This window comes from Triticum aestivum, chromosome 6A (assembly GCF_018294505.1).
Source record: "Triticum aestivum cultivar Chinese Spring chromosome 6A, IWGSC CS RefSeq v2.1, whole genome shotgun sequence".
NCBI lineage: Eukaryota > Viridiplantae > Streptophyta > Magnoliopsida > Poales > Poaceae > Triticum > Triticum aestivum.
Genome location: NC_057809.1, coordinates 398,701 through 423,545, shown reverse-complemented (window position 1 = coordinate 423,545; position 24,845 = coordinate 398,701).

The following is a 24,845-nucleotide window of genomic DNA, read 5'->3' as shown; positions in this document are numbered from 1 at the left end:
AAGCAAATGACACAAGCGAAGAAAAAGTGAAGACTTTCTCCCGCAACTATTATGATGATACCATGCCAACTTTGTAACAGACAAGTAATGATACCATTGTCCGTTTTGTACATGCACATCCTATGTGGGTGAAATTATGATACCATGCCAACTTTCAACCTTTCACAGTTCAATTGAAATGCTTTAATGTCTTATGGTTCGGCCCACGTAATACCATTAATCCCGGTTCGCTCCTTGTCAACTATGTTCTCACCAAGAACACTCTCAAGAGGGCAGCCACGTGGGCCATTGGTCCCGGTTCGTCTGAACCTTTTTTCTCTATAGGCGCATCTATGTTCATTTTTTTAGTAAAGTTAGTCACAAACTTGTGATTCACACAAATTTCAAAGAATTCAAATTTTAACTATTCAAATTTGAAAACTAATGGCACTAACAGAAAGTTTATAATTTTTCTAAAACTAAAAGCAAAAAGAATTAAAAATAAAGCAAAAAACAAAAGAAATAAATAATGCAAAAAACAAAACATAAAACTGGAAAAAACTAAAAAAAACTTCCACCTATTGGGCCACCACGGCCTGAATACGACTAGAAACCCAACCTGGGCCAGGATTCAGGTCCGCAGAAGGCCCAATAGGCCCGCAGCAGCATAGTGTGAGATTAGGCCTGAAAGCCTGCAGTTGAGAGGAGCTCGAGAGGGTGGGCGCAGCAGCGCTTATAAACCACTGTCGAGCCCTCTCAACTAGCAAGGTGGAACTAAACCTTGGCCGCGATGCGGGCAGCACAGGGGCCTTTGGTTCCGGTGGGTTGCGCCAACCGGGACTAAAGGGGGGCATTGGAACCGGTTCATGGCACCAACCGAGACCAATGCCCCACCTTTAGTCCCGGTTGGTGCCACCAACCGGGACCAAAGGCCTCCGTCCCGGTTGGTGGCACCAACCGGGACTAAAGGGGGCATTGGTCCCGGTTCGTGCCACGAACCGAGACCAATGCTCTTGTTATATATACAGCACTTAGCAGTTTCGACCAAATCCCCCACTTCTCCCCCGACGCCCCTGCTCCTCCTCATCGCCGTCGCCGCCCGACGCTCCTGCTCCCCTGTGAGCACATGCTCCCGCGCCCCTCCCGTCCCGCGCCCCTCCCGTCCCGCGCCCCTGCGCGGCCGCCGCGCCGCCGCCCCTGCCCTGCGCTGGCGCCGCGCGCCGCCCGCCGCCCCTTCCCTGCATTTTTCATAGCATTTTTTGTATTTTTTTGTGTATATGTGTTTGTATGTGTATATATCTGTACATGTTCATAGTATTTTTTTCATAAGTGTATTTTTTGTTCATTGCATTTTTTCATATATATAATGTATATATGTATGTGGTAGCTATATAATGAATGGATGTGGCTATCTATGTATGAATATAATGTTCGTAGCATTTTTTTGTTTATATATGTTTTTAATATATTTATTAATTTTTGATTTAGGTTTTTAGTAGATATCGATTTTAGGTTAGTGCATTTTAGGTTAGTGTAGAGGAAAAAGTAAAATAAGGAAAAGGAAGAAAAGAAGAAGAAGGAAGAAGGAAGAAGAAGAAGAAAAAGAAGGAGAGGAAAAGGAAATAAGAAGAGGAAGAAAGGAGAAGAAGAGGAGAGGAATAAGAGGAGAAATAAATAAGAAGAGGAAAAAAGAAGAAAAAGAAGAGGAGAAGAAGAAAGGAATAGGGGAGAAGAAGAAAAAATAGAACTATTTTTTCTTCTTCTCCCCTATTCCTTTCTTCTTCTCCTCTTTTTTCTTCTTCTTTTTTTTCTTCGATCTTCTCCTCTGTCGTCGTCGATATACCCCTCCCGATAACTTCAACACGAGGGAGAAGAAGAAAAAGAAGAGGAGAAGAAGAAGAAAGGAATAGAGGAGAAAGAAGAAACTTCAACACGAGGGGGGGGGTACCGATACCCCCTCCCCGATAACATTATTTTCGCATGTATATGTATGTCGCGTCGTTGTCGATATAACCCGCTCCTGGATAACTTCGACATGAGGGGCGGTCGATATATATACCCCCCCCCGGCCCTCTCGCTCGACCAAACTTTCGAGGACACCCAAACCCTAGAGAAAAAACGATGTTGGTCTCCTACCCCCTCCTGACGCGCCCCTACCCGACAAACTCTCTTGAGGCCACCCAAATTTACCAAGTTAAAAGAGCGTTGTCGTCGAGGCCACCCCAAACCCTTGAAGCGTTGTGTCGAGGCCACCCCAAACCCTTGAAGCGTTGTCTAGGCCACCCCAAACCCTACAGAAGCAGCGTCGAGGCCACTAACATGATTTCTTATTGTGATTAGCTAGCTAGTTCTACGTTTCCTACTAATATATATCCATCTATACCATGTTTGAATAATAATTGACATGTTGTAAATATTTGCAGAAACTATGGAGCACTCCCGAGACGACGCAACAGAAGATATGTTGGGGGAGATAATCGCACAAGGAAGTGATGTCGTTGCGTCATTTCTCAACGACACCGATGGTCAGGAAGGACTGGGTGAAGAAGAGGGCTATGTTTATGATGGCTCCGGCCCATTAATGCCGGTACAAGAAGAGGGCTATGTTCATGATGGCTCCGATGACCCAATGGAGGTACAAGAAGGAGACCGTGCGGACTGCTCCAGTGACCGAACCGAGTCCGGCCAGGTATATATATATATATATATATATATATATATATATTAGTTTAGCCCGTGCTGACTAGTTAATTGATGCATTCATTGTTTTGGTATATGTACACATATTAATTAACTCTCGTCTTTCTTCCTTTTTCTAGCCCTCCGGATCGAGGACAACTTCGGTAAGGAGACGAGGCCTGAAGAAAAGTTGAGCCTGGATGAAAAGTTTGAGATCACAGCAATCGCGCGCCGACGGCGAACCTATTGAACCCATCCGGACAAAGTACGCATTTGCTGCTCAGTGCGGGGTTCTTGTTAGGGACAAGATCCCGATCAGCATCCACCAATGGTATAAGCCTAAGGAGGAGGACCCTCAGGTGTCTTATGGCAATGATATGCAGAAAGATGATCTTTGGACTGAGCTGAAGGCAAATTTCACCCTACCGCCAGAGGAAGATCCGAAGAAGCCAGTTAAAGAGTAATTAATCAAGTCTTGTGCTCTTAAGAAGATGGCAGGCCTATTCAGGAGGTGGAGGAAAGAGCTGAAAAAGTTTGTCGACAAAAAAGAGACAGCAGAATTTATCAGCAAATATGAGAAGATCAAAGATCACTGGCCCACACGACATCGGATAAGAGTAAGAAGATGTCGGCGACAAACAAGCAAAATGTTGCGAAGAAGAAGTTTCACCATCACACGCGGTCAGGTGGCTACCTCAAAGCCCGGCCTAAGTGGTCCAAGGCTGGGAATGATCTGCTTGATAAAGGGATCGAACCAGAGACAATGAGATGGCCAGACCGTTGCCGGACTTGGTTCTTCGGGGTTGGCGGAACCTTGGATCCTGTATCAGGGAAGTGTCGTTGGACGGACGAGCAACTGAAAACACCAGTCACAAGGCTTCGGTAGTATATCAATGCAGCACAGCAAGGGACGTTCGCTCCAGACAGGGAGAAGGATGAGCTCACAATGGCATTCGGGAATCCTGAGCACCCTGGACGGACACGAGGCATGCCAGGCTCTATTCCATGGAAGGTTGATTTTCCGGACGCAGGGGGTTACAAAACCCACGAGAGGAGGAAGAAACTGGAGCAGAGCCAACTGCAGGCGCTGCACGAAAGGGTAATGAGGCTAGAGGAACGAGAAGCAGATCGCAGCAAACGACCTGCTGAAGCTTCCCCCGAAGCTACCCCGCCATCTTAGCGGAGAAGCAGCGTGGCTTCCACCGAGCTGTTTCAGCCGAAGCATGTCTTGACGGCTCCTGCCAGCTATCCCGTGGATGCTATCACGGAGTCTCAAAATTGCCACATTATGACGCGATGGATGAATTTGAAGGTCAAGGCGGCTGTTGGCTCTGTTTATCCTACTGAACACAGCGCAACTTTTCACTGCCGGCCGATTCCAGAAGGATATGCTAGGGTGATGGTGGATGAAATAATGGAGGGATTTGAGGACCTCCAGCTTGACTACCCTACCGTTGAAGGGGAGACTAGGCTAGGTTCTGCTCTGAAGACTCCATGCCTATGAGGGAAGGAGCTCATCAACCTTCCGAACTGGACGCCTCCGCCTCCTCCTCCTCCTCCGGTGAGTCAGGCACTCCGCCTCCTCCACTGCCTCCTCCTTCGGCGAGTGAAGATCAGGGCACTGGGCCTCCTTCTCCGGCGCGTGGCGGCACTCCGCCTCCTTCTCCGCCTGCGCCGGTGTGCCCGAGCAGCCAGCAGCCTCCTCCTTCTCCGGCGCGTGGTGGCACTCCGCCTCCTTCTCCGCCTGCGCCGGCGCCCCCGAGAAGCCAATAGCCTCCCCCTTCTCCGCCTCGCTAGCAAGGGCGGAAGAGACGCGCCGCCGCCCCGGTTGCTCCGGCGCGTCGTAGTCCTTCTCCTCCGCCTCGTAAGCAAGCACGAAAGAAGACAGGCACCGCAGCCACTCCATGTGCTCCGGCGTCTAGCAGTACAGCCAGCAGAGGTGGGAGGCAATACATATACGGTCCTTCTCTCAAGCCTCTAGAGAAGTTACCGTATGAGAGGACCAAGGAGGAAAACGCGAAGATCGTGCAGGCCGAAGTGGACGACTTCTTTGAAGGGATGAAAGCAAAGAGACATCCACCTCCGGAGGAGAAGGTAGATCCGGTGAAAGCAAAGCGCACTATCGATGCTCTGAGGAAACCACCAAAGTCTCCACCGAGAACCAACTATGAGCGCATTACTGAACAGACATATCTAGAAGCGGAGCGGTCGGGAAGTACTGTCAGTGATAAAAGGTTAAAAGAACGAGCAGCTGGGAAAAAAATTGCCCTGCTCGGCGAACAAGCAAAGCAATCGTTCCCCCCGCTCAATGTGTCTAGCGGCGTCATCGTCGCTAATGCTCCGGGGATGGTGGCCGGTTATGGCAATCTTGCAGATTACCTGCCTGACGATCAACTTCCTGATTTCTTGGAGGTGGAGGAACACAGATACGAGAACGGGAAGCCTCTCATCAAAGATGAAAAATCTCTAACAACTATGATGCGAAGATTCCATAATTTGTACATGAAAACCTGCAGAGAGTCTAGGGGGACGAATGCTTTGTATCTGAATATTAAAGAGGAGCACGACCTCGTTGGAACTGATCCATTGACTATTCCATTTGAGGAGTTCTTCGAGTTCTTCAATCAAAAGGCCCTCGATAAATTAACGGTCTTCTACTACTGTCTGTAAGTACTATTTCTGTCATTAAGTCTCTATATATAGCTCGGATCTTTCATTGCATGTATTTATAATTAATTATCCTCACTATATTATGCAGATTGAAGATCGTCGAGTGCAAAAAACAAGAAATGTATGATATTTGGTTCATTAACACAAATATCATAGATGAAATTCAGGTTACAAAGCACGCCGAAGAGGCCGAGGCCAACTTGCTACAATCGTTGATCAAAAATCAAAACAAAGATTTAATACTCTTTCCTTGCAACTTCCAATGAGTGTTACTGTCGTGTGCATATTCGGTTTCCCTTATTACTCGAGCAAGGTTATAGTAATGTAATTGATGAGTTATGCATGCGTGCGCAGATTCCACTACGTTCTTCTGGAGATTAAGCTTGAGTGGGGAGTAGTAAACGTCTTAGACTCGAGACGAAAAGATCCCGAAACCTATGCGGACATGACTAATTTGCTCAACAAGTAAGTTCAATCGATCATTATCGCACCATATCGGCAACTTTTTGTTCATTTCCTGTTATCTCAAGTAATAATAATTATTTTCTTTGTCTTGCAGGGTTTGGAAACAGTTCACCCCAGAAGTTCCAGGACTGCCGATGGAGCTGCGATATACATACCCGAAAGTAAGTACTACTAGCTAGCTAGTTGCGCGCATCTATCGTTGATTCTATAGCTGTATTTTCATCAATGCCATTTATAATGCTTCATTATCAGTTTGATTGACCTCTATTTCTCGTAAAGTGCTTGTGGCAGGAACAAGGGAATGATTTCTATGGATACTACGTGTGCGAGTTCATCTACAACGCGACTTTGAAAAATAAGCGGGGCTACTCTAAAAGACAATATGAAGTGCGTAAGCAATAATATTCACAATTTCATTTTATTACACCATCATTTCTGTTGAGTTTCATTCAAATTAGACGTGGCAGATGCGGGATGAACTCCTAGAACAAGATCGCATGAAAGCAATTCAAGCGGAATTGGCGGGATTCTTTCTTGACCACGTCATCAATAAAGCCGGAGAATACCATGTGGAAGTTGATTTCAATTGCTAGGGGATTGTAAGAGATCTTACATATTGTATATGTATGTAGCCAGTAGCGTCGGATAGATAATATGAAAACTTGTAGTTCGACCAATCTCTCGGAGAAGGAGAGGTCGATCGATCACTTCTCTTGGCATGCATGATGAATTTCTGTACTTAATGGTTCCCTTCATTTTCTTACTAGCTAGCATGTCGAGGGCCTCTCTATGTACAATACGTAGCGTCGACCAAGCACAGACATAAGAGAGGACACTTCTCTCTATTAATTAGCTAGCTAACACAATATATGAAACACCTAAATTAACCCCCCAAAACCCCCAAACCCCCCCCCTTTCAAAAAAAAACAAAAACCCCTGCCACTGAATTGCTGACGCGTGGACGCCTTTTCGTCCCGGTTGGTGCCACTAACTGGGACCAAAGGCCCTCCTGCCTGGGCTCAGCGCACCGGCCACGTGGAGGCACATCTGTCCCGGTTCGTGTTAGAACCGGGACTAAAGGGGGGAGGCATTAGTAACGACCCTTTAGTCCCGGTTCAAGAACCGGGACTAAAGGCCCTTACGAACCTGGACAAATACCATGTTTTCTACTAGTGTAATGGCGCACTAGGGTGTGGTGCGCCATTAGTGTCCTTTCTGCAGTGCGCCATTAGTGTGCTGAGTGGTGCGCCATTAGTATGAATATTAGGGATTTTTTTTCTTTTCTGATATTTGCACATGTTACAGAACATGTTACTGCACATAATATAGAGAGCACAACATAAAAACAACAGATTTATCTAATACAATAGAAGATTAGTCTCCGAATACAATTCATCATATTAGTCTCCGAATTTCAAATACCGAACAAAGTTATAACATTACAAGTCTCGAAACCACGAGTTGCGAGTTTGTCTTCACATTACAAGTCGATATCGATCATCTAAACTACCATCACATAGAAGAGAGATGCGGTCATCACGATGAGCATAATCGCGATGAAACTGGTCTTCATCCGGTTCCTCCAATGCTCCTTCCTCTCTCCCTCTAGATACCGCACGTATCTAACTTCGGCCTCCGCCCTAGTGGTGTACCCTTTGTAACTGTTACTGCTGAAACGGTGAACCTATCTCTGACACTCCTCCCAGTCGTCGTAGACTCCGGGAACCTTACCCTTGTACACGACATACGATGGCATCTCTATGCACTAGCCAAAGAAAACATTAGTAGCAATTCACGGAGATATACAAGTTCAATAAAGTTTAATATTACAACTATAACAGCATGATTCATGGTCCTACTAATAAATAGCATCGATTACATATAAGTTGAACGACTGTCCAAACCAAAGAGACATACAAGTTCATTAAAGTTTAATATTACAACACGAGCCAATCGACATTTCAGATAGCATCACTACTTTCGACTCAACTCAGGGGACAGGAGCGTGCATGAAGCCGCCGTATTTTGTGATGGTCATGAAATCGCGTCCATTGTCAGCCTGCATTTGTAGCGTTGTTTCAATCTCACTGCTAGACGGTTGAGATCTGAGGTAGAACTGCCCCGAGGTATGAAGGACATCTTGATGGATGATTTCCGCAAACTCCGACTGGATGCGAAAGAATTCTTGTCTGATGTCCGCGTCCTGGATTGCTGACAAGCTAGTTGCCCAATCTTTGAGATTATCTGGTAGCAGAAGGTGATTATGGTCTCGTACGATCTCCCGCATGTGATGGAGGGCACAGTAGGCATCCTTCTGACCGCCAGGCGGCTGCTTGACGTAGGGGAACATCGTATTGTGGGTGAACACATGCTTGCCGTACCTACGAACTGGCCTCTTGAAGGTGCCTCCAAATCTGGCGTAGCCGAGGAGAGCATCATCAAGAACTTTCTTCATATTTTTGTAGTCTATCTTCGACTCATGGTCCAGGTCAAAATACGTGGCCAAGGAATATTTCGGGCTTAAGAGGATGAGTGTGCAATGTGTGTCACTGCACAAAACACGGAATGTTAGAAAAAAAACGATTGAAATCTAAGAAATCATATGTTACGGGGCGGTGAGGGGATGACTTACTCGGAAAAGTAAGGCACGAGGAAGTTATCCTTATCTGGGTTTGCCAGAATGACGCCTTCGTGGTGTGAACTCGCGACTTGCTGGTCCCCAGCACTGCCCAAGATCTTGGCACACATGTAGAAGGGGTCGACTATCACGATGTCCGGGGTCTTGTCTCGAATGATCCGCATCTCCATACTCAGCGAAAACAGCCGAACAAAGGTGTAGTGCAGCGGATGAAGGTTAAACATAGCAAAGATGTCATCAAACCGCAGGACGATCGTACCCCCGATGGTGATATCCACAAAGCCCTTGCCCTCTGGCACCTTGGCCACGAAAACCGGGTATGCCACATCATTCTGGGAGAGACGCCGCTTCTCCGAAGAAAGAACACTGTCATGCAGACTCCGCATAGCACCGGTTGCAGCATTGAGCATATTTGTCGGTAGCATCGCCCTACCTGCCACATGCACCCTCCTCGAGATATCCTTAGGTGAACGTGGCCCGTCCTGAGCACGGATCGTACTCGGTGCCGGCTGGCTCGCACCGGCGCCCTTGTTAGTCTTTCGTTTCCGTTCCTTCTTCTTTATCTGTTGTAATGGGATCGAGTTCTACTCACAGACCGCCTTCTTGAGTGTGTTGGGGCTGATAATATTTCGCACCTCGGCTATCTGAGGCTCGGTGAAGGCAGCAGCTAGAGGCGTCTGCTGAGAATTGAACGCCAGACGATGCCTGTTGCAATGTTTCTCCGCGGTACCAGCTAGATCGTGGTCGTCTTTTTCAGGGTTGGGTTCTTGAGAACGAGGCCCGCAGAATTCATCACCGTACCCATGTTCGGCAAAGTACTTATCGACATTGGTAAATGTACTGTCGTCGTTGTCGTCGTCGTCCAGATCCTTTGCCATATGCATGTCTGGATCCTGTGCCATAGGGATGTCCGGAATGTCCGGTAGCATTGTGGCGTTCTTGCCATGGCTTGGCGCCGGCAAGACTGGCGGTGTTGTCTGTGGGGTGTTGTCCCTCGCCCCCAAACGAATCTGGCTCTTCGGCCAAAGCAGGGGCCAGCTTACGCAGGCGCTGAGGGTCATCTCATCATCTTCGTCGGCCCCAGCGGGTCTAATCGGAGGTAACAACTCATCGCAGCCTGGCAGCACCCAAACCAGTTCAACCCTATACACTGTGGGTGGCATCGGATTACCGTGGAACACGGGGTTGCCCGGTTGAACGATTGTGCCCTTGGCGACATCGATCAACTCACCGCCCACGAAGTGCAGGAGAGTGCATGGAACGTCGGCGGCGCCCTGCGAAAACATGTAGGGCATCAGGGATGCCCAGTCAAAGGCAAGGAGATGAAGTCATCGGCCGAAAGTCTTAGTTACCATGATGCCGTCGAGCTCGGCTAATGTCGAGGCACCACCAAAGGCGGGCGTGCAACTGACGGAGGGGCCGCTTGCTGACGAGGTGTCAGCCGGCGTACACCCGATGGGTGCATTAAGCTCCAATGCCCGTGCCGGCGCCGGAGACACGAATACTGCCTCCGCCGGAGACACCAATGGCGCCGCCTGCACGTTGTGCGGAGTTGCTGGCCGTGAAGCTGGGAATCGGGGGCGGCCCCTGTTGGCCGCCCGCAATCCACGTCGTCAGCCCCTGAATCAAGGTAGGCACCATGGCGGTGAGCGTCGTTCCCAGTTGTTGTTGCACTTGTTCTTTGATTATCTCCGGAATCCGCGCCACTTGTGCCTTGAGTTCTTGAACATCGCGCGACTGGCTTTCCGAGCTGGTCTTTCTCTCCTTTCGCCCACCAGCGGTATAGTATGATGACCATTCTGCGGACAAGCCTTTGCCGGCCACACGACCAGCTGACGACGGCTTACTAAGCTTATCCTTGTTTTTCATTACGTTCAACGCTCTATTTAGAGTGCTGTCCCAAGCAGGGGAGCTCTGAGACGACCCTGCGCTACTGCTTTCAGTCTCCTGCGGAAGGAATGTGAACCATTTAGAAATTTGGCTTCATTAATTATAATGCAACCATATGGAGCTAATTACACGGGGGTGTATTCCTTACCAGAACAAGCTCAAGCGCCTTGGTCTTCGGATCCGTGGTAAGCTCCTTTGTTACCGGGTCCTCCTTGTACTGGGCCCTGACAAAGTTTCTGGTCTGCTTGTCACGGTATTTCTCGGAGCAGGGCGGTAGGCCTTGCTCGGCACGCTCCTCATCCTCCTTGTCCCATATAGGCTCGGCCACTCTGTAACCGCCGGGACCGAGTTGGTGGACCCCTAAGTTCAACTCCCACATTTCTTTCCCCCATTGACTAGATTCCACGGTTGCGCTGCTCTCGCACTTGATCTTGAACTCCTTGTAGTCATCTTCGCTGATCGAAGGATATTTCTCCTGGATCTTCTCATAACTATCACCTTTTTCAATCATTCTCTTCACCGAGCTTCTCCAAGTAGACAAGGACGTGCTCATCCTGGTGAGGGCGGCACTGTTCACTTTATTCCCCGAGAGGCATGTGTTTGCAAAGTCAGCAGGGAACTTGTATCGTTCATGCAGCTTCGTGAAGAGGAGGCTGCGCAAATTCCCTCGGTCCTTATGCCTTAGGTTCTCGGTAGTGATCGAGACGGTGCTCCGGAGAATGCACCCGAGCTGAACCGAGTACCCCTTGACTAATTCTTTGGGCGCCATTGGATGCCCGTCGGAGTTCAGTTCAGTAAATTCCTCCTTGACGGTGCCGAGCACGTTCGGGCGCCGGTCCTTCCGTTGCCTCTTCGGTTGGCTGCCATCTGTGCCTGCGCCGCCAACATCAGTGGTGGCATCCTCGGCGGCACCATCCGTGGTGTCATCCCCGACGCCACTAGGGGTTGTGTAGTCAGGGTTGGTGCCTTCCGCGGCATCCTCATAGCGGTGAGGTTCTTCCTCCATCTCCTGGAACAGCTCCCAGAATTGCTTGCCGCCCGAACCGCTAGCCTCATCATTGTTGGCGATGTTTCGCTCTAAATAGGAAAAAAGTTTGGTCAAAAAGTTGGTTATTGTCAAGGAACAAGATCATGGTCTCATCACTTACGGTTTGTCGACACCGAGGCATCCTAAAAACTAAGCTTCTATCATTTAGGGTTTGTCGACTCCGAGGCACCCTAAAAGCCTAAGCTTTCATCATTTAGGTTCTTATCAACACCGAGGCACCCTAAAAGCCAAGGTTTTATCATTTAGGGTTTGTCGACGCTTGGGCCTAATCACTTGGCTCTATTGCCACCTATGGTTTAATGCAGCAAGAATGGCGGGGCAGTTGATCCTACTTAATTAAGTACTAAGATACCCCGGCCCGTGCATTAGTCGCAAGTACCCCATATGTCCTATTTTTAGCAGTCATGCTAAAATTCACGGAAAATTTCAGCATGACCTTTGCTGAAAATAGGACATATGGAGTACCTGAATTTGCCAGAACCGAAGTTAATCGACATTCCGGCAAACTCAAGGGCCTCTCGGGGTACCTGCAAAATCATTATCCCCGCGTAATGAAGTCGCCAATGGGTCATTTCAGAAGATCACAAGTAGCATCATCACAAGTACAACATCATCACAAGTACAGCAGCAGGGATATTTTTATGATACAAGAAGAAAGCAGCCAAAACTACAGTAAAAACAAGGAACTACACCTACAGGAGTTGTAAAATATCCTTGGTGCTGTAACTTGTGCTGCACATCCATCGATAAATTCGGGTAGAGACATGACACATCCTACTATTCTTTTTTACATAAACATTGTAATTAGTCAAGACAATTTCTCTCATATTTTTAAACTTCCATTTATTTTAATCTACGGTAGAGACATGACATCATCACCCTCCTGAAAAAACCAACAAATATGGCATCAGAAACATATGTGCCACCTGTCAGAAAATATAGAAAAGAAAGCACATAGTTATAAAGATTAGTATTCGAGACTTTGTAGCGAGCTCTGGTTTCTCTTAATGGCAATTTGGGTGAACCTTTCCATGCAAAAAAAATTAAACTGTTCTACAGATTTTTGTCACGACCGGTTTTCCAATAAAAATATTTATTGAGAAACCGATCTTTTAATCCCAGTGTGAAGAAAATTCCTCCATACTGGTAGACAAAACTTGATACAATAAGCCAGTAGCACTTAATATATTACAGGGTCGAGCAGAGGTTGCTCAACATTTATTACAAGCACGCCAATAATTATACATAGTGGCGGATATGACACAATGGTGTGAGGCGGCTTACTACTGACTCGAGATAAAAGTGATTGGTGGAATATCACAGTGGAGTGGATAATATGACTACTAAACTGGCGGCTCATCGAGCGTCGTGGTGAGGCTCAATGAATTTATTTGGGTAGCGGAAGCGGATATAATACAATGACCAAATCCAGGGTCGCACAAGACTGACTGAGACTCCTCTAGGCGTCGGACTCGCTATCGAACTCTTCATCCATGAGATCGCCTTCGTCAGCATCTGGCCAAATCAACAAGCCAGGTGAGTACTTTGAAAGTACTCGCAAGACAGTTCAGACAATAGATATAACAAATGCATGCATGAATGTGTCATGAGTAATTTAACAATGCACATTCAAATCAGTATAACAAGGTAAGTAAAAAGGGAGTTGGCGGTTGTGCGCTCGAAAACCCAATAAATAAACTGAAAACCGATCGGGCGTCTGAAGCGACACCTCAAAGGGTGAACAAATAAGTAAAACATGCCGCAGTCGGGCGTCTAAGCGACACCACATAAAGGGCTTATATTGAAAGAAAAGACATGCATGCCACAGTCGGACGTTGGAGCGACATCACAGAAAGGGCTTATATCAAAAGTAAATAAATAACAATGCCGCAGTCGGACGTATGGGCGACATCACAGAAAGGGCTTATATCAAAAGTAAATATATAACAATGCCGCAGTCGGACGTCTGGGCGACATCACAGAAAGGGCTTATATCAAAAGTAAATATATAGCAATGCCGCAGTCGGACGTCTAGGCGACATCACAGAAAGGGCTTATATCAAAAGTAAATAAAAAACAATGCCACAGTCGGACGTTTGGGCGACATCACAGAAAGGGCTTATATCATGTAAATAATAACAATGCCGCAGTCGGACGTCTGAGTGACATCACAGAAAGGGCTTAAATTCATTATTCATAACCTACAAGAATCAATGCTCACCGGTAAATATTCAACACTTGATAAATAACGTGTTAGTCCATTCACCGAATTAAACGTTAACCGGACTTAATACTCATGTGGCTCAACAGAGTTTTTTGTCACCAAGACTGACTCTTGACATGATAAGATAAACACAAAACTTGGATATGGATAAGATGATTCAAAGGAATTATCGACTCCGCAGAGTTTGTACTAGAAAGTCCACAGCCAACGGATTTCCGTAGTCATGAAGGACTAGTTCCGTTTATGGTATTTTGGAAGAAAGCACATCTAACCAGTACACACCCATCCAACCTCACGGTGTCAGGGATCACCCTAGACATCGTTCAAGCAAAACTTTGAGACGGGGAGATCACAATCTCGAATAGCATGTGATCAAATTTATATACGCGCGCTCTAAGGGGTGCCCCCCTCTCGGTCCCAACCGGAAACACCCATGCCCCCTGACCGGATGATAGGCTTTAATCCAGGGCCATGGAACCCTCATCCCGACCTCTCGATTTGGTGTGTACCAGGAAGCAGTTTGCAACTTACTAGGCCGTATCCCTTGCGGAAAACATGTGGTAGTACGAGAGGGGAAAATGGACGGGAACTGGACTGTTTCATGTTGACACTGGGTCAAACGGTCTGGCGTAAGACTGGCATACTACAACACTGCCATCTTACCCATTCTCATGCCATCTCATGGCCATGCAGCTCATATCCAACAACTTATGGGTTATCGGAATTTACTTGTCTCCAATCTGCATGCAACATGACATTCATCGAGGTGCTCAAGATCATGACATGCAACTACTTAAAGCAAACATGCCAAAACACTCATCATATCAAAGTTCAGACATGCTTGCCTGGTTCGGAGTAGTCGGGGCCTAGCTCGGTGAGATTCGCGGTTCCGTCACCTCCTTCGGTATCTAGGGCATACAAAAATACATGCACTAACGTAAATACCATGGGGTGCACAAAAATATTCCAAATATTTTTCAAATAAATCTGATAAAAAACTAGACAAAATTTTGAAGAGGACAGAAAAAGAATCACTCAAAAATCGTTTTCTGTTTAAAAGTTATAAGAGTTTTGGTCCAAGGACCTTTCTGTAATGAAATAGAAACTTCCCAGGGGGCTAAGAAGAAAAGTCCAGAAAACGATTCAAACTGGAAAGCCATTTTGCCTGAGTACGCTTTCAGAAAACGGTTCGTTTAAAACAGATGAGAGACTGATGGGCGGGTCCCACCCATCAGGTTTGAAAATTTAAAAAGGGGAGACGGAGCTCGTCGGCGCCCGAGGGCTATGGTAGTCGCCGGCGGCGATCCACGGCGAGGCAAGGGGATCGGTTGGTACCTCCGTGCTCAGTGCATCATTCCGCGCCGGTGGGTGGTGGTGGTGGTCGCCGGTGAGCACTGTGTCGACGGCGGCCCTGGCTCCGGCGGACGGCGGTTCGGGAGGGGTTGGATCTCGCCGGAGAGTGCTGCGAAGGGCAAATTGAAGAGGGGGTTAGACTCCTGGGTGCTCGAGAGGGTTGCTGACGAGGTTAGGATGCCGGGGACGGCCTCATCGGAGTGAATCGAGGTGGAGGCCGAGGCAGAACGGGGCGGCCAGAGTTGGAGGAGGAGACCTCCGCGAGGTCCTCCTAGTGGCCTGGTGGAGTGTTGGTGAGGTGCAGGGAGGGTGCATGCTCGAGGGCGAGCTCGGGGCCCCTTTTTATAGGCAATCCGAGCTGATGGCCGTGAACGGAGTTCTCCGGCGAAGGTTACGATGGCCCAGGGCTTGGTCGGGGTGGTTTAGTGGTTGATCATCGTCGTGGAGGTCCACTGGCTCTGTTTTGGCACTAAACTAGCTTGGATGAGGAGCTGTGGGGGTGGTTCGACAGAACGGGGCGGCGCGGGCCCATCGGCGGCAGAGGGCGTGCCCTGTGCTTGCCCGGCCACGGCGACGGTGCAGCAGGGGTGTGCTGGCATGCCTGAGCCGCGCGGAGGGCCAGGGAACGATGGGCGGCGCCGGGTGGCGTGGCGAGCAGGCTCAGGCCCTCGCTGGCCGCCACGGGTGGCGTAGCCACCGCAGAACCCGCCAACGCCAGCGAGGCTCGCCGCCACCGACGTCTGCATCCGTCCAAGGGGGCGTGCGGTGCTCCGGCCAGGGAGGAGAGGTCGTGCGCAATGTGCCAGAGTGCACTGTTGACAGGTGACCGATCTGTGACGACACTGAACTTACTGAAACTCTGAATCTCTCTGAAAGTGCAAAGTAGCAGTGCAGGCCAGGTGTTCGACAGAATGATTTTGGCATGTGGGGATTTTTCCTTGAGCTGATTTTTGGTGGAGTGGTCTCTCATTGCATCTGGGGGCTGCCTGAATTTTGGTGGAATTTTTGAAGAAGAGGAGGTACGAATTTCACCAAATTTGACAAATCTGGTCCAAACTTGCAGAAGCTGAAACTTGAAAATTTTGAAAAGAAGAAGAGTGGATCTTGATGGTTTTAGGTTGTGGGTGCTAGGGACTATCCAGAGGAGTTGGTTTGAGATCAAAGTTCAAAGGCAATTAGGTACTTGCTTTGCAAATCACCTAGGCTCAAAATAATGGGCAAAATTGTTTTGGGAAAAGAAACAAATGAAATAAAATTCAAGAATGAGTTGGAACAGTTGTGACATAATATTTGGATTGCCCCAAAGTGGAAGGAGGGTTTTTGGGAGGTTTTACCATATGAGGCATGGTAAAATCATGAGTGGTTTCAATATAAGAGAAGACTCAAAAATTCCTAGGGTTTTCTTTTTAAAAGAAAATAAATCCAAAAATTTAAATTTGAGAAGGGGGCAAACAAAAGAAAGGTTTTTAATAACCAACACCAGGGTTGAAGAAGATGCCAAAATAAAAACCTTGCCAAAGGGGAAAAAGTTTTGAGAGAGATTTTTGGAAGGGTTTTAAATGGCCTTCTACAAAACTAATAATGTTTTTGAAGAAAACCAACTAAAATTGGCGACCGCCATCGGAACCGACCCTGATCGCTTATTTAAGAAGCCACGAGCTCGTCCCTGCAGGAAGGCAACCTCTAGCCATCTCCCTAGGACCCCCATTGGCAGCCAATTTTGACCCGGGGAGGTCTCCGTCCCCATCTCCGGCAACCGCAGCCGCCGCTAATGCCTCGGCCATTCCGGCGCCACCAGGGCCTCCCCAACTCCACTCTCTTCACCAGGAACTCCCCCTCCCTCTCAGGAGTCCATCCCCCTATTCAATCTTGATTGGGACTCGCCGCGGGCAGAAATTCACTTTGCCCGACGGCCACCGTCTGCCGCGAAGCTCGCCGCCGGCAGCTCCGTCCACCCCTGAGGCCAAAACGACCACCGGAGCGACCGTCTCGGCTCCCTGAGTCCGTGGGTGATCTCAGTTTCCCAAGCGGTGCCGCAGTTTGCCGGCGAGCGTCGCCGGAGTTCCGCCCCCTCTCGGGCAGAGGAAGAAGAGGGGAGGCGGACTAGTCAAACCTGACTAGTGGGCCACCTGGACCCACTGTCAGTGACTCCCCGTGCCGTCCACACTGGATAAGTGGAAGCGTACTTCCCAAATACGCTTTTGACGTGTACGTGTTTATTTGAAACGTTTTCTTTTCTGTTTTATTTTAAATAACAGATTTGACTAAACTTTGACTGGCTGTAACTTTTTAAATACCACTCCAAATGAATTGATTCTTTTTCCTACCTCTCTCAAATTTGATCTAGTTTATTTTAAGATTTATTTGAAAAAAATTCGAAACAACTTTTTGTGCTGTTTTGAGTTTGGGTGTTAATTCAAATTTATTTTAAAATAGGACCTTGAAGAGAGAGAAGAAAACTTTCAAAAGTTTTGGAGTGCACCCTGCCTTTCCACACCTTGAAGGCAAGCATTCTTAACCCCGGCATGATATATTTTGGTGTGTTAGTTGACGCGTTTATAACACTGCTTTATTTCGGAGTACTTATTATTTCATGTGAAAGGATCATTTGCATGGATGCATATTAGTGATTTCCTTGCTGTTGGAAATGCATATACTTGTGATGGTAATCACCGCCATGTGCCTTGCATGTATGCCGGAAAGGAATCCGGGAGAAACTCTGCCTGGGGTAGGCATAAATTTTTCGCCGGTCTCCGTCAGGACGGTAATGTCCGGTATGGCATGGTCAAGTATAATGGGTGTTGATTTTGTTGGTTGATATATATTTGTGATACATGTCATACAGGGAATTCATAAACCTCCTGAGTCGACCGGAGGTCAAGCCTGTTCTAGAAACCCCCATACTTGTTTCGTACTACCACTTGTCCCTACCGCAAGTAGGGTACGGTTCAGTCAGTCGTCAACCCTTTCAGGCACACGCCATACAGAGAGGCCACGATGGAAGATACCGGTTGTAACCGGTAGGCATGCCATCTGGTCTGGGGGCATGGGTGTTTCCGGTTGAGACCGAGAGGGGAGGCCACCCCTTAGAGCGCGCGAAATAAATTTGATCCCATGCTACGCGAGGTTGTAGCCTCCCCACTTAGAGTTTTTCTTAACAAGTGTCGTGGGTGATTCCTGACACCGGTAAGTTAAGCTGGTGTGTGCAAGTCAGGTATGTTTTCAATTAAAAGACCGTAGACGGAATTAGTCCCGATGGACTAAGAAATCCGTTGCTCGTGGGTAAGAAGTACATCCTCTGCAGAGTTTAAACCTATTCGTATAGCCGTGTCCGTGGTTTAGTATTACAGTCTGGGATGGGTCAAAGTTGGTCCTAGTATCGGTCTTCGGAGGAGATGCGGTTAAAATGAGCTCGGATACCGACTAGTGACTTGTGACGACCATGGTTATCATTTCTGTTATGGACTAATTTTTCTATTATGGACTAACCGTTGCATCATTTGAATTAACAACTATCTCTGGGATGGTTCTACCTCCGGGATAATCATTATTTTATTTTTGTTTATAAGCCCTTTATGTGGTGTCGCTCAGACGCCCGACTGTGGCATTGTTTGTTTCATTTTTTTTATAAGCCCTTTATGTGGCGTCGCTCAGACGCCCGACTGTGGCATTGTTTGTTTCATTTTTTTATAAGTCCTTTATGTGGTGTCGCTCAGACGCCCGACTGTGGCATTGTTTGTTTCATTATTGTTTATAAGCCCTTTATGCGGTGTCGCTGAGACGCCCGACTGTGGCATTTTATTTCCACTCCATTATTACTCGTTCATGTTGCATATAAATAACATGTTTGCATGCTTAAGAGATTTTATTCATGACTGACGATGTGATCATAGAATATTTCAGTGCATGATTATCATTTATATTATCCTACTGTTCATAATGTTTGCGAGTACATTCAAAGTACTCACTGGCTTGTCCCTGGCTATTGTCTTGGCCAGATTTCTTGCACGGAGAGGAGCGACGCGATGACGGCCCCGGAACCTAAGCAGAGGAGATAGCAGCCTCTTGAAGATAGGAGTTAGCCTGGTCAGCTGTTCCCGTGGAAATGGAGTCCCATAGACATTGCTGATTCACAAACCGCTTCCGCCATAAACCACTAGAAACCATTTGTTGTACTCACAGGCCAAAATGGTCTCGTACCGCATATTTTGTATTTTGCTTGGAATTTCTGTATCAAGTTGGTGCCTCATCAGCTAACAGTAATCCAGGGGCTGGTGAGCACGACGGCCCCTTGTCTAGAAATTAATACCCGGAACAATCGGTCGCCACAGACTTGTAACACCCCAAAATTTTAACCTTGTTTTATTAATTAAAATTTTGCTAGGAAATTAAATTTTTATTTTTCTGGATTTATTCTTGATCTCAGAACCTCTCTTTTCCCCTAAGTTGTGGAGTTTTTACCCCAAATGAAAACTTTTAAATCAGTGTTGGACTTATTTTCCCTCTCAAATAAAACAATTCTTTATCAGTCGGATTATCAATGTAATTATTTTTTCCCCTGAGCTTTGTTTCTCTAAATTGATTCTTCATGAGTTTTAGGGTTCCATTTGCACTGCAACCCTTTTATAAATTCTTTTAAAAATCCCACCAAAATTTGAAGATGTCATGTGATGTTTCTAAATCACTTTTATGCAAAAATATCTTTTATTCATGAAATATTTTGAGCTCTACACCCAATTTTCTTCTCTGGTCCAGTGGGCAATTTTGCACTACAACCTATTTAAATATTTCTTTCTAGCCTCCACCAAGATTATGAGATGATGGTAGTAGGTTATGATTCAACTTTATGCAATAACCCAGTGATGTTATTTGAAAATTTTGAGTGAATCAACCTCATCTTCATTCTGGCCCAACATGATGGTTTGTACAGCAACCATATTCTTGCTTGCTCTTTGGCCCTTGATTCTTTTCCCTGCTTGTAGACCACCCTACACAACCCTTAAGTCCAGGAGAGTGGACCCATTGGATGATCCTAAGTGCTTGCAATCATGCCCTCTTCTATCTGTCAAAAACTGAAGTTTTGCAAAACTTGCACTAACAAGTTTTTGCTTTTGTCAAACTAACTTAACCACCCTCTCATGCATCCAAAGAGACACTGATCTGGAGAATTTGGTCATCCCAAGTATTGCCTAGCTGCCCTTGGCATTTTGACAAACACCCTAAGTGCATAGCCAGATTTGGCATGATTTCAAGTTTACATTATGAACTTGGCCACTTGACCTAACCACCATGTCCATTTACCTTCTGACTAACCCTAACCTAGACCTGTCTCTTGCCAGCCTCACCCGCAACCTCTAGCATGCACTGGCATTTCATCGAACACGTCCCGGGCATGCTCTGGGCGCGCCCAGAGCGTGCGTTTGGCACGCACGTGCGCCCGAGCCGCCGCGTCTCGCCACGCACCCGTTCCAGCCCTTGGCCAACAGCAGCTAGCACACCACATATCCTCTTGCACCGCCACGCCACCCCGACCGCCCTGGCACACTACAGCGCCGCCGTCAGGGCACTCTTGGCGGCACACCGGCGTCCGCAGTGGCTCCTGCCCGGTCGGCACCGCCCGAGGCACCCCGGCTCGCCACCTGCCCCTGGGTGCCGCGCAAGCTTATCCCCTCGCTCGTCGGCTAGCTCTCGTCGCCTCCACGTCGCCCTGCAAGCTACAGAGAGGCGGTTCGCCGACATCCTCATCCACCGCCGCGGAACCGACCTCATCGTGCTATAACAGGAGGCCCCGAACCCATCCGAGCGCATAGGCGACCTCAGGTCACCCCTTGGCACCCCCCACAGCCCGCAATCGTCGGGGGGAAGCCGTCTTCCCCGACTCCGGCCAGTTCAGCCACCGCCGCCTCCCGGCTCCGTTCGGCGCAACCAGGGCCTCCCTCTCTCCACTCTCTCCACCAGAAGCTCCCTCTTCCTCCCGTGAACCCGTCCCCCTGCTAAATTTTGATCGGGAGCCACCGTAGCCCCAAACCCACTTTGCTCCCGAATGCCTCCTCCGCCGCGAAGCTCACCGCCGGCAGCTCACTCCGTCCCCGCCGACCCAACGACCACCGGGAGGACCGCCCCGGTCTTGCGGATCCATCCCGACCCTCCGGAGCCCGTTGCCTCGCCGCCGTTCGGGCAGAGGAAGAGGAGGGAGAGACGGACTGGTCAAACCTGACCAGTGGGCCCCTGGACCCACTGTCAGTGACCCAGCCCCGCCTCCACGTGGGTTAAGTGAAAGCGTATTTCTGAAGTACGCCTTCGACGTGTTCATATTCGAATCGTTTTTCTTTTTTTTTGTGTTTTATTTAAAAATCAGAATTTGACTAAACTTTGACTAGCTATATCTTTTAAAATAAAACTCCAAATGAATTGATTCTTTTTCCTACATCTCTCAAATTCGGTCTAGTTTACTTTAAGATTTATTTGAAAAAAATTCAGACAACTTTTTTGTGCTGTTTTTAAAGTATGTGTTGTTTGAATATTTTGAAAATAGGATTTTTGGAGAAGAAGGAAACTTTCAAAAGTTTTTAGGATGCACCCTGCCTCTACACAACTTGAAGGCAAGCATTCTGAACCCCGACATAATACTTTTGGTGTGTTAGTTGACACGTTTATAATACCGCCTTATTTCGGAGAACTCGTTATTTCATGTGATATGATCATTTGCATGGATGCATATTAGTGTTTTCCTTGCTGTTGGTAATAAATATGCATGTGATGGTAATCATCCTCATGTGCCTTGCATGCATGCCGGAAAGGAATCCGGGAAAGCCTCTGCCTTGGGTAGGCGTGAGCTTGTCGCCGGTCTCCTTTGGGACGGTTATGTCCGGTATGGCATAGTAAGGTATAATGAGCGGTGATTCTGTTGATTGAAAATATGTTGGTTTTACATAACATGTAGGAATACTTAAGCCTCCTGAGTCGGCCATAGATCGAGTCTTGTTCCAGTAACCCCCATACTTGTTTCGTGCTGCCACTTGTCCCTGCGGTAGGTAGGGTATGGTTCAGTAGGTTGTCAACCATTGTCTTGGCACACACCGTACAGAGTGGCCATGGTGGAAGATACCGGCTGCATCCGGTAGGCATGCCACCTGGTCCGGGAGCATGGGTGTTTCCGGTTGGGACCGAGAGGGGGGCACCCCTTAGAACGCGCGATAGAAATTTGATCCCATGCTACGCGAGGTTGTAGCCTCCCCACTTAGAGTTTTGCTTAACAAGTGTAGTGGGTGATTCCAAACACGAGTATAGTTAAGCTGGTGTGTGCAAGTCAGGCGTGTTTTCGACTAAAAGACCGTAGACGGAATTAGTCCCGATGGACTAAAGAAATCCGTTACTCGTGGGTAAATAGTACACCCTCTGCAGAGGTATTAAACCTATTTGAATAGCTGTGTCCATGATTAAGGACTACAGTCTGGGTCGGGTCAAGTGTCGGTCTTAGTGTCGGTCTTCGGAGGAGAAACTACTAAACCAGAACTTGGATCATGATTTGTGACTTGTGATGATTATGATGATTATTGTTATGGACTAACCCCTTTATGTTATTTGAAGTATTGAGTATCCCTGGGACGGTTCTACCTCCTGGATATTCATTGTGATTATTTTTCTTTATAAGCCCTTTATGTGGTGTCGCTCAGACGCTCGACTGTGGCATGCTTGTTATTTTCTTTATAAGCCCTTTATGTGGCGTCGCACAGACGCCCGACTGTGGCATGCTTGTTATTTATTTTTACAAGCCCTTTATGTGGTGTCGCACAGACACCCGACTGTGGCATGCTTGTTATTTATTTTACAAGCCCTTTATGTGGTGTCGCTTAGACGCCCGAGTGAGGCATGCTTCATATCATGGCCCTTTCGAGGCGTCGCTTCAGACACCCGATCGGTGCATGTTATTTCTACCCCATTATTGCATATTCATGTTACATATAAATAACCTGCTTGCATGCATCAGAGATTTTATTTTATGGCTGACAATGTGATCATAGAATATTTCAGCGCATGATATCATTTATATTATACCCGTGTTCTTAATGTTTGCGAGTACATTCAAAGTACTCACTGGCTTGTCCCTGGCTATTGTCTTGGCCAGATTTCTTGCATGGAGAGGAGCGTTGCGATGACAGCCCCGGAACCTAAGCAATGGTGATAGCAGCCTCGTGAAGATAGGAGTTAACCTGGTCAGCTGTGTCACACCCTAGCTAGTCATGCATTAGAGTGTTGCATCATGTTTACTCTTTCATCAGAAACTTGAAATGGGGATGACAGAACCCCCAGTCCCCTCTGAAACCAACTAGGGTTACTAAAATAATTTTTCAATGAACCTGAAATGCCCTTCTAAAATGCCCATCATTTTTGTCTTGGTTCAGAACCTCTGCCAAAAGTGATGCACATTTTCCTAGGCCATCCTAGGGTTTTTGATTTAAATCATAAATATTTGAATTTGGGCATTTAAAATAATATAAAATATTTAAATGCTCAAATATCTCCAAACTAAAATGTTTCATGTTGGAAATAATCCAACTATGGGCCAGAAATAGTTTGGTGATTTTTGGAGTTGCCTAGGTATTTTATTTAATTCAACAAAGGTGCAGATATATTAAATAAAAACAGAAACAGAAAAAAAGGGAAAAACTTACCTGTGCGGCCCAGCCAGCTGGCCGGCCCAGCAAGCCAGCCCAGCCCACCACCGCCGTCGTCCTCCTGGCGCCAGTCGGCCAGGCGTGTGGCCGGCGCGCGCGCACGGCCGGAGCGCCACGCCACCAGCCCGTCTGCCTGCCTCCCTCGCCAGCGCGACGCCGCGGCGCTTCTTCTCGGTGCCGCCCCGATCCCCTGGCCTTATCCCTCTCTCTCTCCCGTGATGCTCCCTCTCTCTCTCTCACGGCCGAACACCACCGTCGCCGCCGTTCGCCATAGCCACCGTCTCTGACCACCCCTCGCTCCCCCGACTAGCTCAGGAGCTCCGCCTCGACTCCCTCTTCCTCCCCACCGCTCCACAGCTCCCCGGAAGCCCTGCATCGCCGCCACGTCGCCGTTCCCCTCTTCGGGCTCCGACCGTCGTCGCCGTCGAATTCACCGTCACCAGCGCGTCCCCGAGCCCGCTAACCATCCCTGCAGCTCCGCGGTGAGCCCCGAATCGTTTTCCCCTTCTTCCCTGGTCTCTCCCGACCTCTAGGCCCTAGCCCCACCTTGGCCGAGAGCTCCACGCCGCCGGCGATGTCGCCGTCGTGGCCACGGTCACCGTAGCAACCAACCGAGCGCACTATCGTGCTCCCCACCTCACCAGGAGCACGCAGCACGCACCAACGCCTCCCCAAACCCCCTGCAACACTGATCCCGACCGCACCCGAACTCCGGCCGCCGCAGCCGAGCTCGCCGCCGTCAACTCCGGCCACCCCGAGCCCAACCACCACCACCAATAGTCGCGGCTCAACCTCAGCAACACGTAGATGCCTTCCGCCGTCCATTTGGTTGCCGGAATGGCAAAAAGCACTTCCGCCGCCGTCTCGGACCTCGCCGGCGTCATGTCGCCGGTGGGGTTTGACTTGTCCGACCTGGGGTTTGACCCCCCAGGGTCACTGACGCGTGGGCCCTGTCGGCCAGGTGGTTAGGTTAGCGCTAACTACTGTTAGTCAACCCCCCCTGACACTGACAGTGGGCCCCAGCGCCACTAACCCCTAATTAGGATTAATTTAATCCTGTTTAACCCCCCCTGTCACTGACGTGTGGGCCCCACACGTCAGGTTTGACCTCAGCCAGCCACAGTTGACCACTGACGTCATGCTGACGTCATGCTGGCGCAATAATTATATTTCTGGATTTAATTTTAATCAGGAAATTCCAGAATATTAATTAAACTTCAA